Source organism: Mercenaria mercenaria, chromosome 6, assembly GCF_021730395.1.
Source record: "Mercenaria mercenaria strain notata chromosome 6, MADL_Memer_1, whole genome shotgun sequence".
NCBI lineage: Eukaryota > Metazoa > Mollusca > Bivalvia > Venerida > Veneridae > Mercenaria > Mercenaria mercenaria.
This window is the reverse complement of record NC_069366.1, coordinates 62,935,001-62,954,586: the sequence shown is the minus strand read 5'-3', so window position 1 is coordinate 62,954,586 and position 19,586 is coordinate 62,935,001. Positions and strand designations below refer to the sequence as shown.

At 34.1% G+C, this 19,586-nt stretch overlaps 1 protein-coding gene across 3 annotated transcripts in view; it reads left to right on the top strand.

The window, feature by feature from the left end:
* The first annotated feature begins 4,530 nt into the window (after positions 1-4,530).
* Positions 4,531-19,586, top strand: part of LOC123548705 (uncharacterized) — a 33,696-nt gene continuing 18,640 nt past the window's right edge. The window contains exon 1 of one of the 3 annotated variants that reach the window (XM_045336204.2): positions 4,531-4,735. The gene's annotated coding sequence lies outside the window, so the exon portion shown is untranslated. Of the gene's footprint in view, positions 4,736-11,801; positions 12,004-19,586 lie in introns of those variants that run through there. The other 2 variants (XM_045336206.2, XM_045336203.2) reach the window with 2 other exon arrangements.

Below are 19,586 nucleotides of genomic sequence, written 5' to 3'. Positions count from 1 at the left end.
CCTCACATGAAGAATTAAACGTCTCGTGAAGTTCGAATGCACATCGATGACGGGCAAGTGATTTGAAGTCAGAGACCTCAACCATTCGGCCGCGGAGGTACCCTTACAAGTTAGTATCTTCAATATCTTTTTGAGTTATGCTCCGGACAAGAAGTGTGATGGACGGACGGACAGACGGATGTCCCTACATATGGGCATTTATGTGGCTACTCTTTTGTTCTCTCTTTTGTTCTTTTAGCCATGTAAAAGAAAAATAGCCGGAATGAATTATTTTTTATTTTGTTGGATAACGTCGCACCGACACAATTATAAGCCATATGGCGACCTTCCTGCTTTGATGGTTGGGGAAGTTCGCAGGTGCCACTCTGTGCATTATTTCATCACGAGAAGGTACTAGTACCTGGGTAGAACCACCGACCTTCCGTAAGCGAGCTGGATTTGAAGTCAGCGACCTTAACCAATCGGCCACGGAGACCCCCTTACGGAATGAATGACATCAAAGAAAACGTACAGTTACCTATAATTAAAGTTGACCCTCAGGCTCAGTACAATATTAAGACAGGAGAAGGTAAATCTCAGATACATCTTAAAAACTTCAACATTTGACCATCTACACAAAATTCTTGTCATGCGTATTAATACTAAAACTTCTTAAATTCTAACGTACCTGTCTAACTTGGCCTGTTTTGACTGAAGCTGTGCTGCATTACTCTGTAGATCTTAACCATACTGTTCCATGTCCTTTTCTATCTGATGTTTATCTATCTAAAAGGTCATGGACTGTGACTTTTGACTTCTTCTAGATATGCATTTTAGCACATACATGGTAACCAAAACATCTTTAATGTATTTTTTAAGTTTTACCATACTTCCTCTTCTTCTTCATCCTTAACAAACCGATGGTATGAATGACATTATATAATTATAATTAGTTATACATTTCAAAAAAGTCTCCATTATCGTTTTTAGGCAAGACTGTATGCAGTTACAAGACAAAAGGGCCGTGATAGACCTAGATAGATCCGACATCGAATAAAAATTTTTTTGCGCTCATGCATTTGATAACCATTAATTGTGTTAGGTTTATGCCGTTTCACATCAACCTTCCAATTATGTCACGGCGGTCTGCTTACACAAGCTGTCTTTATAGTCACTCTCCGTAAGAAATTGACAACTTTCCCACTTCCTTGAAGGCTGTAGCTAGTCAGGCTCGAAGTAATATCTCCGGATTCCGGGGAAATTTGTATTTAACTATTTATGAAATAGTTTAAACGGATTGAAGCCAATTAATAATACAACAAGCCGTTTAATAAAGGCTGCAAATAAAATGTGAACTTGGTTGAAAAACACGGGGAAAAGAAGTAACGTTTTAACTGTGCTTAAACTTCCCAATTTTCATAGCATCGTAGCGTGAAAATGAACTCTGTAGTCAAGGATCTTAGATTTATTCAAAAACATTTCAGGAACATTTTCAGAAAATGTATGGACGAGAGAACGAACAGTGAAATGTTTAAAAAAAGGTATCTTTTTTTTTTCATTACGCTTTTTGTGTGTAACATGTATTCATGTATACAAGTGTGACAATAAAAATCAGAAAGAAATCCGGAAAATTGCTTACAAAATTAGAATACGCTTAAAATGAAATTTATGTTTTTGTAAACTCTTTTGTGGTTAACTTATTTTTCTCTAAAATACAAACAGTTCTTTGTGAAATTTTGATGCACAAAATCTGCGCGTGAAAATGGGGGTAGGGGAAAATTCAAGACAATACAGTGAAAACGAAGTCGGAGACCCCCTTATGTTTTGCTCATTTTACAGTTAAATAAACGTATATGATAATTTTAGTTGTTTTTTTTTAATCCATGTGACAGTTTTTACACACTACTTCGTCATTCCACTCGAAAACAATAATTTCGTAGAAAGATTTTGGCATGATGTGTGCATAAAGTAAGCTATCCGTCGGCGAATAGTCGGAGAACATATTTGAAACTTACATCAACGTATACGTTTCAACGGGCTTATTGAAAGAAAAAAAAATACTTTTTAAAATTAAATGGACGCCCCGAAACATCACAACTATTTTTCGACGCCATTTGCGTAAAAAGTGTGCATTTGACATTTTCAATAATTGTAAATCGGGTGAAGATCAGCTTTTGCTATTATATAAACATGTTATCAAGTTTTGAAATTCCTTTACCTGAACATCATGAATGCCTGCCGAGAAGAGCTATATAAAGCATAACTTTAACCTGTCCATTAGCTGGAAGCTACATATCAAAGAGTTCTCTGAGAGTCCAAGACATCGCACTTTTGTTTTCAACTTTATGAGGAGGTTTTAGATTTAATACAAAACATATATTTTCATTAACGAAACAGGCAAAGAAATTAAGGATTTTCGTTCTTTCGAAAGAAATATTACCAAAATTATTACTGTTAACCATGATACTCATTTATTGTAATATTTAATACGTTTTTCGTACAGTTTAAGCTTTACAAGTTTCAAATGGGCATTCAGAGCAACGCCAGTTAATCTGTGATGCAAATGTAAAATTTTTCCTACTTATAACGTGTAACTGTCGGTGCTATTGGCAATTTGCAGTTCTTTTTAACAGTATTTTTGTCTTTTAAAAGCAACAGAACCGTTACGAAAACATTACTTAGCCGATGTTGATAGATCCTAGATTCGTCTCGTAAATCAAAAGAATTATGTCGCTGGAAAAACGGAACGGACGCGTTACCTACCTGTAGCCATTGAGTGCAACGACACGATTACAAGAAAAATAATCGTGATAAAATATACGAGACAGAATTTCCTAAAACGGAGGACCTTGAAATGTGCATAACAAGGATAGAAAAAACCTGGGCATTACTCCTGACATAGACATATATGACATGGACCCTTCTACTGAATCCAGGGTCGGTGATTTAAGAAAATACACATTTAAGATAAGATTATGTATGTGTTCGGGTTTAACGTCTTTTTCAACAATTTTTCAGTAATATAAACGACGGTGTCTACTCGAAGCAGTGAGCACAATGCCTCACTGGAATATCACGCCGTAGACACGTGACATGATACCCCACCCAGTCACCTTATACAGACACCGGGCTGACCAGTCCTAGCACTACCCTCTTTGATGCTGAGCGCCAAACGAGGAAGCTACTAGTACCATTTTTACGTCTTTGGTATGACGCGGCCGGGGATCGAACCCAAGACCTCCCGCACTCGAAGCGGATGCTCTACCACTAGGCTACCGAGGCGGTAAGATAAGATTAAATCTTATGAAAAGCAAACCTTACCCTGAAGTTGTATATGATAAATAGTGATAAACGTTGTTCTAGAAAAAGTATTTTGCCATCGACCTTGACCTTTTACAAGGATCCAGACGTTTGCAACAGATTTATTGTGTTCATCTACTCTAAGGCAACCAGCGAAATATTTGGTCACGAATGGTGTATCAGTGTGTTTGGAGAGTATAAAAGAACCAGAGGGATATTGAAAGTGCAGTATTTCTGACACTCACATTCAAAGCGATATTGAAATGATGTGATCTGTATTACTTTCAGTAGTTAAGATATTGAAGGAATTCTAACGAATGTTGATATTGCATGATATTTGATATTGCGACAGTTCTAAGTGACACTGAAATTACAGTATTTCTGACATTGGCGAATTAACACATTTATATAATTTCTTACTTTTTGCATGACGTATGAAATTTTGCCTAATTTCTGACATTGTTATAGTTCAAAGAGTTATTGAAATCTCATAATATCTGACACTACAACATTTCTAGACATGATTTCAGACATTTAAAGCTCATTATTTGTGACCATTTAATAGTACAAAATGATATTAATTTTCCACAGTTTCCGTCATTTTATACTGGTATTTGAAACCTCCAATGTAAGGCTGAGCTGTCATAACTTGACCTTTTATAACAACTGAAGGTAACACTGAATTTGCATTACTTCTGTCAGGACATTTAATCAGTTCAAAGTGATATTGCTCTTTCATGATGTCTGACATTCACAGATCCGCAAAATCAAAATTACAACGGATGTGATATTTTCATACTCCAAAATAAAATCAATTCCCATTTTTTCCTGACTCTTTTACTTAAAATTTACAGTTCTTCTGAGAGGTTAAGAATTCAAAGTGTCATTGAAGTAGCCTGATTGATTTATCAACATTACAGAAACTGAATTAACTTATATGGTTTCTGGAAATTAACAGCTCAAAGTGATATAGAAATCCCATTTTTTCTGACATTTAACAAAGTAATATTGAAGTGACGTAGAGGTGTCATTATTTGGCACAGAATAAACCCAAAAAAATAAGATTAATTAACTTCATACCCTCTTGTGACAGTTTATGAATATTTGAACACAATGCAGCTCTTTGTAATTTAGAACAAGAGTATAGTTAGGACTGGCATAAGTGCCGCGCGAAGAAAGCACACCTGTACGATGAAATGAAACGACGATAAAATCTAACTTTTTTTTGTGATATAGTGTTATTTTGCCTGAACTGGACATATTATGTAAATAGCAAAATGAACCTTATGCTGTTTTGTCTGTTAAACGTTACAGATTTCATACCGAGTCACGGATTGCTGTCTGCAGTATGACAAATTCAAGGTCATGAATACCTAATCAAATTGGAAGATGGGGATGGGGAGATTTACCAGTACCCAGCCTGTGTCTCTCGTCGTTTCCAAGAAGGCAGAATAAGGTAAAACAATTAAATTGACGCATGATTTAATGTTTACTGAAAATATAAGACAAACGCGCAAAAATCAACATTATAAAATTAGAAAAGTAAAATTTCTGGTGAATTTTAATCGATATCTTTTACTTTTTAAACAACAGCCAGACTATTCGCGCTCCAGTAACAAATATTATTATTATATTTCTTTTTTATGCTAACTAAGGCAATACTGCATTCCATCAGTGAAATAAATTCCATATCAGTCACTGGTTATCACTCACTCTGTGGGTGATATAGCGCCGCCCCTTTTGCCGTTGAATAAGCATAAAATAAAAATAGAATGTTTGTTTTTAGTGGATATGGTATATATCTCATCTCGTGGTGTTAAAATTTTAACATTTTGTCACTATTCGATGAGATACATACCATATTCACTCAAAACAAACAAATATATTCTATTTATCTTTGAATATGTTTTTATTGCATAAATATTATTCTGCAAACTAGTGTTGTCACTATTAGGTCTCATGAAAAAGAAAATATTTACTTGTTCGACGATCTCCCATATCACGTATGATTTGTTTTTACAGCTACTTAACAAGTCTTTAATATCAGCATCATTACCATAGCGCAATCGATAATAGTTCATTTTATATTCCCCAGTATCATTGATGCAGCTCAAATTACAAAATGGCTCAGTATACAGTGTCTTTGTGTGCTTTGTCTTTCCTCTGGTGGTACAGGAGCTATTTCCGTGAATCAGATTAGTCTTTTTTGGAGGATGTGTTTTAATGTTTTAACGTATTTGGTTTCATTTCGCTTATTACTGTTTTTTGTAGTTTATATTAACTTATTTTAGTTCGATTGTGATGAAAGATTCAAGCTTATTTGAATCATTGTCGAATCTGTTTCCTGGAAAAACTAGTACCACTGTCATATAAAAAGTCATGGTCATAACCTCAGTGAGGCTCGGACCCAAGGTCCCATGGTTGAGCGGACGACATCTTAACCACTATACGACCGCTTCCCTTACTTAATGAGTTTTAATTGATCATTCCATGTTAAATAATACTTTAATACATTTTCTGCTGATATTAATATGCATTATCTATCATTCATTTTTTTTTAAAATATGTATTGCTACTGGCATTTTAAAGGTTGTCAATCACATTTAATCAACATTTAATGACATTTTCTACTTTTTGTATATTCTGGTAGAGAATTATTTAAGGAACAAAAAGACCGATTACATAGAGTTAGATTCCTATTTGAAATGTATATTTTATTATTTTTATAAAATTTTGTAATTACTCCCCTTTTATATGAAAGTATATAAAAAGCTGGGTCTAGTTTTACATTTGCATTTGATAGACATAACAACTACTGAACAATCTGAACCAAATTGCAAGTTTTAAAGCTGTGTGTAGCTTCTGAATTCATTTATTTCCAATCTATCTTGGTTGCGCAACCAAGATAGGCAAAGGGAGGTAATAATAATTTTTCAAACTTGCGTTTCTAATGAATTCCATCTAAATACATAATTTTTAATGCAAATATTTTACAAATATATTACAATGTGTCTAATATTTTTACATTTCCTTAGGCAAAGTTTTTTTTATCAAATTTATACTTATGATAAAATAACTCTATCTTGGTTGGGCAACCAGGATAGGAAAATGAAATTTTAAAAATACTTTCAGTGAAAATCTAATTTGTATAAAGTGTTAAGTGGACATAAATGAGTGTAAATGATCAGATGCTAAAGTTTCGAACAAATCCGTTACATGGCCAAATTCTGATTATCCACCTTTAATACTATTGTTCTTTTCATATTCAGAAATATATCTGCATTTTTATTTCGCCAAAAAAATGAAAAAAAAATTTTTTTGGTATCATCTTAAATTATTTTCTATTATATATGCAAATCTAAAAAGGGATATCAACCAAGTCACAAGATTTACAAGTTGAAAGGTTTATCATAAATGAATCATTACATATCTTTATCATAATCTCATAAAGTATATAAGTCACTAAATTTTGGCGTGTGGCTGGAACGATTAACTTAATGATTAATAACATATTACCCTTAAAGGATCTCACTCGTATATTGAGTAAAAATATTCAGTTGCTATTTTTTTTTTCTCAGTGTAGAGGAAAGCAATAAAGAGGTACCCAACGTGTAATGGATGATGCTTTTATCGGCTAACCATTTTTTGTCGTTTATTTAATTAACATGGGGATTTGCGTTGTCCTACATGGAATATATTGTATCCGATAAAAAATAATATTGGACGGTCACATGGTAAAAATGCGTATCGTTGATTGGAAGAGAAAAATAGGTATAGAATGAAACTATATATCGGTAAGTCCACTCCTAAAATCCTGCAGAAACGTGAAACTGGACACCGGTTGAGATTATTTATATTTTTGGACTGATTAAAAATCTATAAACACAAAGATGTTTTCATCTTCTACAACAGCGGAATAAAAATCAGTTTGTCGGTCAACATGGATTTGCGTTTGGTGTTTTGCCATTGATGGAAATTAGCAATATTGTTACCATTGAAATTATTAGTGGTGCCAATGGTCGCTAACGGAGTTTCTTTGGCAACCATTTGTGCTATCTATACTGACAAAGGTAAAAATAACGCCAATGGCTATAAATGGCAAAAAATCCAAACGCTCAGAATATTGGATATGAATAAGTCCCGAAAGTCCCATTGAAATCAATAGTTTACCGACACTTTCTGAAAGAGTCGCTTTAGAGCCGACTAATGATTTGAATCAAAACAAAGACTTAACTCGCCAATCGATACACCGTTGACTCATGATTGTCTCAGTGAGAATTCCAAGTTTTAACAATAGACTGAGCGATACAATTGTCATCCAGAAGTTGAAGATACCATCTGTCAGGGTGAAAGATCAACATTTGCAGAACTGATACTATTTAGTGAAAACTGTCTACGACAAAACGATATTTAGGAAAGTCTGTAGCGTTATTAAATCTGGTTGTTTATTTTGTGGTTGGTGGAGAAATTCTATTGGTAATTCAAGTAAGTCAATGAAAACAAATATTTAATTTATTGAAGTGATATATTTAATATTTGTATGTTTATTGGAAAAATTATTTGTCATTTGAATGGTTGGATAACAATTGCATAAGTAGTGTAAAAGTACGTGTCAGAGGCGATTTTAAAATGATGGAAAGTTGGACGCAATATATAGATAATTGTATTAGTAACAAAAAATAGGTACCTCTTAATTTCGATAAAATGACAAATCTGGATATATACCCTTTTAATGATCGTATCTACATGCAAGTCAACTCGGGTATGGAAATATGATACTGAGCTTTGAGACCAGTTTCTTGTCTCCACAATCTCCTTGGCTGCTTTGATGAAAATTATAGACAAATCACTAGGCTGGAGTGTGAGACTGGTTCTAGACCCAAGTTTTCAGCATTGAGTCTATGTTTAGGAGATAAACCACAATGAAGACTTTCGTGCAACAGACCGCAAGTTCGATCCTCGAACAAGCTGTACATTTTCAATGAAGACAATAACATCTGTAAATGCATTCGAATTCTTGCAAGGCCGCTGATTATTACTTGCTAGAACACAAACAGTTTTAGGCTGCATTACTGAAATATGATTAACGCGGCAAATACAGTTTAGTTTAAACATATTTTATTGCAAACGAATGAATACATGTTTATAATACACTTAAACACATGCGTTATTTTAACATGAATTAATGAGAATTAGAAAAGCATGTTAAGTAACATATAAATTGAAATCAAAAGCGAAAGGGTTGGGCCACACGTTTTTTCCAACATTAGCGTCGACCCTTCCCCAAGAGTAAGTTAAGGTAACAGATGGATCTGGAATCTAATATAAACATATATTGTTATACAGAGAATGATTATATGAAAAAAAACCATAAAAGTCTAATTCAATAAAGAAAGACAAAAAGCTCAAGAAAGAAAAAAAACTAATGAAGATCTGAAATTTGACCACCCCCGATTCTCGTGCGTCGTGTGCCCCCGGAGTTTACTGTTTTGCTTGAGATCAGCGACTAAGTTCTTACAATTATGTTAAGGAGGTAGGTTACCTTGATATTTGTAAGTGCGCATGTCCAACCAGAAGCTAACGTGACGATTTACGACGACGTTTACGACAAACTAAATGTGTTTGTATATCTATTCTTCTGGAAATAAATCTTGAACCTGCCTCCGATCTTATGTTTAATGGTTTAATAATGCAGAAATAATGAATGAATTGCCGAAGAAATGCTTCAAAACATTGTTGCCTTAAAATGACGGCATTGACGTCATGACGTTACGTGTCAGTTACCGCGCAAAATTAATAGCTTTTTTTTAAAGTACGTTATTCTGTGCTTTTTCTTTATTTGAACTATTTCTAAACAGTCATTATTTGCTGAAATACTTTTTATTAGTCTTTTGCTCTGAAAAATGATCAATATTTTGCTTCTTTTATGTAATTATATTGAAATGTTATGCGGAATGTAAGAAAATGGATGATGGTAACTGATGTGATTGGGAATATAGTTGGCTGAAAGGTAACTTATTACGGTCATTTACAAAAAAAAATTAGGCAGTTTGATTTGTTATACCTATTTCCCAGTTTCCGTTGATAATTTGTTACTTAAATACTAAAACTAAGCTCTAAAATTGTTCAAATTTCTGTATAAAATTGTGGTGTCTTGAATTAAATTGATGTTACCATGGAAACGAAGCCCGTGACCTATATGTCTAATTGTAAGATTCAAAAGCGTTGACACTGGTCTATTTAAGGAACACAGCTTCGGCTTTTTATTTTCATTTCAACAATATCCATGAGAATAATAGCAGCATGCAGAACGATTTTTCAATAAAAATGTCAGACGACGGGCACTGCTGTAAGTATTTTAAGCTGTGAAATTTGTTAAATTAACTGCAATTCATACGAAAATATTACTAACGTTAGAAATAAGATGTTTTAAAGCTGCATTAACAAGAAAGATAATTTTATATAATATTTTTTTTATAAGAAATTACGATAAAAAGTAACATATAAGCTATTTTAAACATCTCTGTTGGCATGGTTACTCTAAACTTTAAGAAAAACATACTACCATGTAAAGTTCTTGGTATTTTGCTAATCATATTACCCAAATATTCCATGTTGGTCAATAACAGAATGGCACTGAAGCCGTCGAAAAACCCGTTTTCATACATAATTGTTGAAAAATGAGAGAAAATGCGTTACGATGGAAACACGAGCCCCGCGACATATACATTTTTAGCTTTTATTAGAAAGCTAATGCGCATACTAGTAAAACTATTAATTATGCAGACTTCTACGGATAACAATGAAACCAAAACACACTGAAAAGTGTTAAATATCCGTATTTTCCTTCTTCTTTCTATATGAAATACCTTAAGAGGGTCATGTACTTCAAACCTGGATAAAAATTGTACTTGAAGGGACAGAGATAAACGGAACTGAGATTGCAGCAGTTAAAACAATAAATTACACGAAATACAAAAAATCACTGCGGTTCAACGAGTTTGAATTTACCCTGGTAACAAGGTAACCTACCTCCTTAAGGTACATAAACAACTTTTAAGTTAGTTATTGGACGTTTCAAAGCGTTTGGTAAATTTAATAAATCTGCACTTCTTTGAAAAGAGTAGAATTTTCTTCATCGGTTAAATTATCAATACCAAAAAGAAATTTTTTACTGTTAAGAGGATGATATTGTCTAATATTGGTAAACAGTTGGATTCTTTGGTTTATGTATTGCGGACAGTGAAAAAAGAAATGTTCAGCATCTTCACACAAACTGCCGCACGAACATTGTGGATTACCGCGTAGATGATTGTTGAATAAGTCGTTGTTTAAGCTACTGCGTTTGTTACGTATTCTTGCATGATGTACTTGCAGCAAACGGTCTACAAGAAAATATGTTGGAACAACGGGTGGGTTAAAAAGTTTATATTAGCTTTTTTTTTAAAAAAATGTGGAGAGAGTTTCTGATTTTTTTTATATCTAACTTATTCCAAAGATAGTACTGATCTGGAATAAATTTCGAGACGACGGGCAACAGTTGCGTAGTCGAGATGATTTCTCAAATTGTACGAATTTGTATCACTAACCATATCAGGTAAAATACAAAAACAGAAGAAAATATGTGTTTGATTACAGGTGTTGCTTTTAAAACCAAGGATATGAAAGTTAAAATGAGATGACAATATTGCATGTTATTTTTATGATACACCTCGTAATTATTAAATGAATGTGTCAATGTTATTTTTTTAATGTTGAACATTTTCCGTCATAAAGTATGGCAGGCTTGTCAACATGATGTGTCTACACTATAAGGTGAACCGTCTGTTCTATAACATGTGTTGTTTTAAATACTTGAAATATTTTATGCAAGATTTTACCATTTTTGCTGCTGAATGTACTCATAGTGTAGTAATGGGAACATTTAGTACGTACTAAACACAGAAGTCTTTGAAGTTCATTTGTTATTATTTTCTGTAAAAGCTTTCAGGATATACAAATTAAAACGAATGTCAAAATAATGTTTATGACAATATTAGAAGAAGTCTTAAACAATATGCTTAAGTATGTACACAGTGATTTTGCTATAAGAACTTTGCTATACAGTTATTGAATTTTAAAAGATATCTTAGTAATTGAAAATGTTCCTGCAACCGCCCCTTAACTATGTAAGTAAGTCTTTGCAAAATGTTGGGGAATTTTTCATTCAAACAGCAGAATCCGCAATATGAAAACAGTTTTTACCATAAATAGACCGCAATACAATTTGCCATTGTATTGAACTTGTCGAACATAGATGGATCGTTCATTCGGTCAGTAGTCGGATATAAGCAAAAAAAGATCTGTTTTCACACCAACAATGTAGCTTAATTGTGCATTTAACTTCAAAAGATTTAAACACCCATGAAAGTACATTCATCTACCAAACGACATCCTTACCAAACGACACCCCGGGTATAGATCGATGAGAATTGATTTTTTTAAAGACGAACCATTAAAAAGTAGACAAGTATGAAACAACGCCGTAAAAAGAAAGAAATGCTTAACATGAACGAAGATATGTGTATCGATAAAAGTAGCATAACTGTTACCAGTGTGAATTCATTACAAAGAAGTTCACAATAAAATACTATCACAAGCTGTAATCGGAATTAAAATCTTTCCGAAACTATGATGACTGTACTGTGTATCATTACGAGGCGGAATATCCTTTATTGTTACAAGGTAGGACTTTGGTTTTTATACCTTTATCATTGTTACAATTTCTCCAAAATTTAATGTTATTTCCAGCAACGTTAATCATGACTTATTAGTCCTCGTATAAAAGCAGCTATAAAACTTATCATACTCTTAAAAATATATGATATGTAATCAGACATTAAACGTGTTTTTCTTTACATTAAAGAATATCGCAGCTTATATTGCACTTATTCGTTCTATCTTTTATTTTGAAGAAATATAGAAACTAGAGTCCGCTAAATTGAAAAACCAGCGGGTACCATATGAGAAAGCCGTCCCAAAGATGTCGAACTCGCGATCTCTCGGATGAGCGGTCGGCCCCTTATACATATCACTATATGAAATATCCCCTGTAACTTAGATATCATTCATGTAGAGTTAAGATACCATCTTCGCAGAGCAAGTGTTAACTTTTGCATAAAAAAGTGGGTTGCTGTTACTTTCATCATATGTTAAAGACACAAAAATGATCTAGGCAACGGATGTATTTTTATGTATGAAATGTTTTGCTTTCTCACTTCCAAAACCTGTAGAAAATTAATTATAGTGTTTTCTGAGTGAAAAGTGAAAACATACTAGTATAGGCCAACATTTTGAATGATATAGTTCCCGCGGTTTCAAAGCCAGAAAAAAAAACGTTACCAAAAATAACACTTGTACGACACAGGCATTGAACGAGAAAACACAATCTAAGCAATCAGAGGCTATGTTATTTTCAAAAACAAAACAAAAAACAAAAACAAATAAAACTGTATGGTCGTCAGATGTATAAGGTAGAGGACAGTCAGTTGAATATTCAGTTCACTGTCATCTTTATTCATGCAGTTCATCAAACAAATGCGCACTTTTTCTGGAAAGGGCAACTTTATGCAGTCATGATATGTACTAGTATACATGGTGTGTATAACTTAACTTTAATTGGGCCGCGCCGTGAGAAAAACTAACATAGTGGGTTTGCGACCAGCATGGATCCAGACCAGCCTGCGCATCCGCGTAGTCTGGTCAGGATCCATGCTGTTCGCTGACGGTTTCTCCAATTGCAATAAGCTTTGAAAGCAAACATGGATCCTGACCAGACTGCGCGGATGCGCAGGCTGGTCTGGATCCATGCTGGTCGCAAAGCCACTATGTTGGTTTTCTCATGACACGGCTCAAGTATAATTTATTTGCAATACATCCGCATCATGAAACTAGTTAAGTTTGCTAGTTGGTATTAATCATTCAATAAGATATTCAGCAGATTATAAAAAGTAATAAGTCAATGGGACTTTGTGCAATAAATGTCAGTCAAATTTTAAATGATCAATCCTAATTAAAATGTAATCTTTACTTGTCTGAGAAGGCGATGAAGTATTAAAACGTGATCGGTTCTCCTGTAATAATGAATTAATGGATAGTTTCTACTTTCAAGCGGCGACAACAAGATCAAAGGATTAAAGTGCATTTAAGTATTATTTTCAGTCTTAATTCATTAGGATCTTATGGTTTATTTAAGTTTATTACCTCTTCCTTACTCCTTGCTCGTTTGTGAAGATTTTTGTTTCTTGCTGTTCTAAAAACGTACCTGCTTGGCCTATTTTACAGTTACTTCTGTAAAATATAAACATTAGTTGAGAAGAAGATATTAATCATTGTCATTGAATTTCTAGTCTTGTTTCTTTTTAATTGTGACTCTATAATGTGGTTGACTGAAGGTGGTTAGATTTAAATACTTAACATGATACATATTTGGTTTAGTGCGTTAACTATTTCAAAACAAGTTGTCATTTCATGCTTTAACAATAGTGGTATACAAAAACCTTAAAACAAAGGACTGCAGTTTATGTTACGGGCCGTGGTGTATCAAAACTAACCGCAAAATGGGTATCGTTTAGTTTGTTAACTTAAGTGTAAATAATGGTTACAATGGGTTACAGTGTCTTTACGGGATGTAATTCTGTGTGAATCTTTTTGTTGATGCTTCATTTACATTGCGTGACTATTCATAGTAATGTGACTATTTTAATATAGAAGTGTTAGGTATACGATTTCAGAAGTATGGGAAAAAGAAGATAAAAGGAAATTGTTTAAAATGAGTCAGGTACCCCATTATGCAAAAACGTAACAACCTACGAATTTAAGTGTCCGTTGAGGCAAGTCACATGACAGTGAGCCTTCTGTTGTTCAGGGGTTTGTGCACTGGTTTCGCCGCAAGTTGAACTAAAAGCTGAACTCTCCATAAAAAGCAATCAGGCCGCTGACATTGTAAATTTACAAAACGTTGCTCTTGTAAAAGCCTACAATAAAATAAATGAAGCAGAAGATGCCTTGGAAGCAAAAGATGGAAACCAATTAACTAAACCCTTAACATGCTAAATTTCTATAATGAACTTTTCCATCTTTTAATTTATAGGCCTAGAGCTGGAAGGTGAAACCCTTCACACACCCTAGGGATTTTTGTAGACCCCATTATTTTTGAAGCCCCTTGTATGTAGATCATATTTCTGAATTCTGTCATCTAGCAAGAGGGTTCTCTATGAGTTACAGCCTGTTATTTACGTTACCTTAACAAATATTTTAATAAATGATAAAACTGGAATGTGGCGATTTATATTGTAGAAACAACCAAAATCAATAGCAAGTGGGTTTAGTTATATGCAGAATATGCTGTTGTCAATGTTGCCGCTTAGTTTTGTTCTCTCAATTGATCAGTTCATTTGTAATTTACGTTACCATATGTTTTATAAAAATACTCATATCAATTAATTTAATAGGTTTAATTGTCAGAAAATATAAGATATGTCTAAATTATAGCATTTTCAGATACCGATAACATTAGTATTTAAGAATTTATCATTCAACAGTTTTAAGAACAAGTACGTTACCGCTATTATATACGTTACTAAAATTCACGATATAATATTTTCATTTCTCAGTCAACAGATTGTTTATGTAATCCTTATAATGATGTTCAAACTTAGATTATGTGAGTATCAAGTTCGAACTAGTTTGATATAAAAATGCATATAGCACAGCACTGACATTGTAACCTACGTTACGATACGTTACTGAATGTGTATTTTAGTAACTGAACAATGCACGCATACAGCCGCTTATCTGTTTAACCAAATAAATTCCCATAAATCAAAATTGAGAAACAATTAAGTTGCGGGGTTCAGTCACCTAAGTCGTCATAATCACTGTCTGTTTCGTATATGGTTTCAATTATATTAGTCATCTCTACTTCTTCATAGTCATCATCAAAGTTATCAGAGTCAGATGTTGCTGATGTGTCACAAATAATTTCAGCTGATTCTTGAAGTGCTATATTATCGGAACACCAGTCATATTCCAGCACATTTTCTGATTCAAATTTCTATCCACTTTCATCTGCTTTTTGTAGAATTGGGTAAATTGATAGTTCACACGTGTTATGTGCATTTCAAGTGACAATTGGCACAATGGAAACAGACTCATGTCCATACCATTATATGTACTCGGGACATTGCGAGCATGTACTTGATACTTTGCAAGAAACATGTCATAATATAAGTTTGTTGATGTTATTGAATTTTTCAACCCATAGATTGCACAGACAATATTTTCGATGCCGTTAAAGAGGTCATCAGATCAGTGATCTGTATGAACCATGGCCACTTCTGCTAATGTTGCAACTTACACCTGGTTTTTCTCTACTAATTTGAGCGGTGTTACTTTCCCTGTGCGAACAGAAGCACTGGTTGCGACAACCAGTCAGACATTGTATTGCAGGAAAAATTGAGCAGATTCTTTCTCCTTTGCTTATAAAGATGTTGTGAGCATTTAAATGGCGTCTCTTACTGCCTGTTTCAGTGTAAAATAAAACAGTATTACGAGTTTTTGAAGATATCACCAATAACACAAACACGTCTGTATCCGGGAACCTAACTTGGTTGTATAGAAACAGTGGTATATAAAATCCAGCTTGAACTTTGTTTCCATCTTCTCTTGTGAGTAAATAATACTTTGCACCATTGACAAAATACAGTTGTCTTCTCTTCTGAAACTGAAACTAAATAATTTGATTAAACGCCTATTTTTATACAATGATATATTCAATGGCGTTGAATCATCTTTGGTGCAGAGGAATCACATTTTCATTGTTTGAAAATTAGATTGATCAGCTTTGTTTTTGTTTTCACTATTTGACATGAATGCTTTTCAGTCACGTGGTACTTTGGTTTTCACTCCTGACAAGTAAGAATTTTGGAGCAAATCCACGTCTTCCACGCTGATATGATTTCATCGACTGAGGACTGTAAGTGTCAGTTACAAAATCGACACGAGCTGTCTTAGGTAGTTGACTGAACACAGCTTCGGCTAAATCTGGGAATGTTGCAGAGATGGTTACTAAGCTTTGCTGCAGGGCTTTACTGTCAAGGCTAGCCTGGGAATCCAGTCTGACAATTTCTAACCTTTTATTTACCTGCAAATTGACATTATCAGAAACTCGATGAATGCCAATTAACACTAATTAGCGCAAATTAAGTGGCATCTTTAATGCATAAATATTAGGTATGATTTCGTCTGACAAAGCACAAATATTATCAACGGCGTCCCAGGCTATGTCAAGGCATACAGACACTAAATAGAAAAATGGCGCGAAAAAAATAATGGCGGATACAAACAGTCCTCAGTTTTTTTGCTTTGTAGAGCTATTTTCCTTAATTTCTTTGCAATTTGTTTGCTAAAATCACATGACAGATCTTTGCTTGGCATGTAGGTAGCATTTTCATAATGAAATAACAACATAACAAAAATTTTCATGGAAACGTAGATCATACACCACCAGTATAATTTGGGGTCTCATTTTTTAGCTGATTTTGCAGTTTGTGTTTGGCTGTTATTATTTTTCTTGTATCAAACATGACCGCCACTTTTCTTTTGATTTTTAGTTAGCACTGACAATATTCTTCAAGAAAATGTAAGTTACAGACATTTAAAATGGGTCCTGATGTGTGCTGCGGTCATTGGAAATGAGTCAATTTTATATAGGATAAAGAACAACAACTATTTAGTGTATTATAACCTCAATCAACAAAACAATGTCATCTTTTTGGACAGCTGCAGCCTCTGCATAGTGAAGTAGTTTTGACTTGTCTGTTTTCATTGGCATTCCACTCGCAGTAGCTATAACGGCCAGGTGACAGGTCCTAGAGGAAAAGAAAGTGTAAATTCTAGATCTATGTTGTGCAGAACAGCCAAAAGTACCAACTGCATGTTCATACACGTTACGTTCCGCTCTTATCAGTAGTATCTAGTATTTTGTTTTGAGAATTGGTTACTTTCCTTTTAACTTCAAATGCGGCAAATGTTTTAAGTTTTCTTCTCTTAATATGGTCTTGAAAAGGAACTGAGTTTTCAAACTATCTTCTTTTGATAATCCATCCATTGTCTTTTCACCTATTTCAGTAGCCTTAAGGTCATGAGCGACTTCTGCTTTCGCAGGAATACCAGACGACACACAGTAAATTTCTTCTTTGTTGTTGTTTTATTTTTTCAGCCTGGAATGGGTTCGTGAAGGATTCTGTGCCATCATAACCCTGTCAACTTCTTCTTCACTCCTGCGTATCTGAGCAGGTTATACTTCTTTGTGGGCGGACATGTCCTCTCTATTGCTTCAACATACCTGGCTCTGTAATGACGGGTCATGCACCAGTGAAAATATGCAGCATAGTTTCTACTGAAACCAAGTATGCCAACCTCAGACTTTACATGTCTGTTAATTGTCTGCTCTGTAGTAATATCTAGAGCATTTCTCAATGCTGGTACAGAAGACCTAGATACACTAAAATCATTACTTCGGAGTAGCTCTTCTGCACCTGATCAATATTCATCAATGTCAACATGTAAACGAGGAGGTAGCGGGCATATTTATTGCCAGCAAATGCGAAGAACAAAGAGCTAAGTTTGTACAGAGATGCTATATGTAAATCAAGAGCCGTCTTAGCAACAGCCGAGTCACATGTCACTGTAATATATTTCTGGCCACCTTATTTCTTGCATCTACTGACGTTTTTAACATATGCTGGACTGTAGCATTATCATTGATTGAATAATTTAAAGGTGCCACATGTATGAAGCAAGTTTGAGCACTCACTCTCTTCAAATCATTTCAAACATTTGTAATTTATTTATTTATTTATTTGTTTATTTCATTTCATTTCATTTTCCACTCAATGAAATCAGTTTCATTTCACATGAAAAATGATTTTTTGTTAATCTTGATTGTAAATTCAGACTGAAGAAAACTATATATAATTTATGCAATTAGTAATTTTCGTTACATAGATTTATAATTTATGATATAGTTTGATAGTTTTATTTTTCAAAGTTCCATAAGGCAAAATAGCCCATGAGGAAGAACAAATCACAATACATGGCAGGACAGTGTTTAACAAATGCATAAAATGATATGGTTCATCGGAGAAGGTATACAATAAATTGCATATCAATTACAACATATCAATCATTTAAGAACACATGATGATACAAAAATAATAACGTTAAGCACATGCCTATAAGTGTCAATTTTATCTGCAAAAAATAGATCTGTATATTTTGTCTTTATATATTGATATATTGTGTAGCTAGTAAACCATTTATGGCTATAACTGTAGTGCCAGTCAGTATTTTCTTGCACACCGGACCGGCGTTTCTTGCATATCGGACTGGCGTTTCTTGCACACCAGACTGGCGTTTCCGGTGATTTTACCCATACCGGCAAAACCCATCTGGCACCCCCATGCCAGATGACTCTCGTGCTGTTAATGACAACTAGTGGTTCATGCACTGATAATATATCGTTTATGTAAAAATACGAAAAAAAACAGGTACCTTGATAGTTTCTCTCCGTTCCTTATAGAGCTCTAGTATATTTCTCGATTCAAAACATGTTAGTTTACCGTAAGAACATAACGTTACGCTTCAAACGATAAAACTAAAGCGGAACTTTGTTATTTTGCTTAACGCAAAACATCATGACGTCACTTCTGCTTACGGACGTTAATTTCCCGCGCTCTACTATAAGAAAGAGTGCTACAAAGGAAGTATTTCTACATGTTATTTGTAAAATACGGTATGCAAGAAAAAATAATCTGCCAGAATAAAATGCTAACATGTATACGATATGCAAGAAAAAATATCAGTCATGTGTTTACGAATCGGATGGAAATATCCGTCCCTCGGCCACCTGCGCATTGGGCGGTAATTCGGCAAGCCTCATTACCGCCCGTTGCGCAGGTGCCCTCGGGACGGATATTTCTATCCGATTTGTAAACACATGACAGATATTATTATTCCGGTGATTTTACCCATGCCGACAAAACCCATCTGGCACCCCCCATGCCAGATGACTCTCGTGCTGTTAATGACAACTAGTGGTTCATTCACTGATAATATATTGTTTATGTAAAAATACGAAAAAAGCAGGTACCTTGATTATTTCTCTCCATTCCTTATAGTATATTTCTCGATTCAAAATACGTTAGTTTACAGAAAGAACATACCGTTACGCTACAAACGATAAAACTAAAGTGGAACTTTGTTAT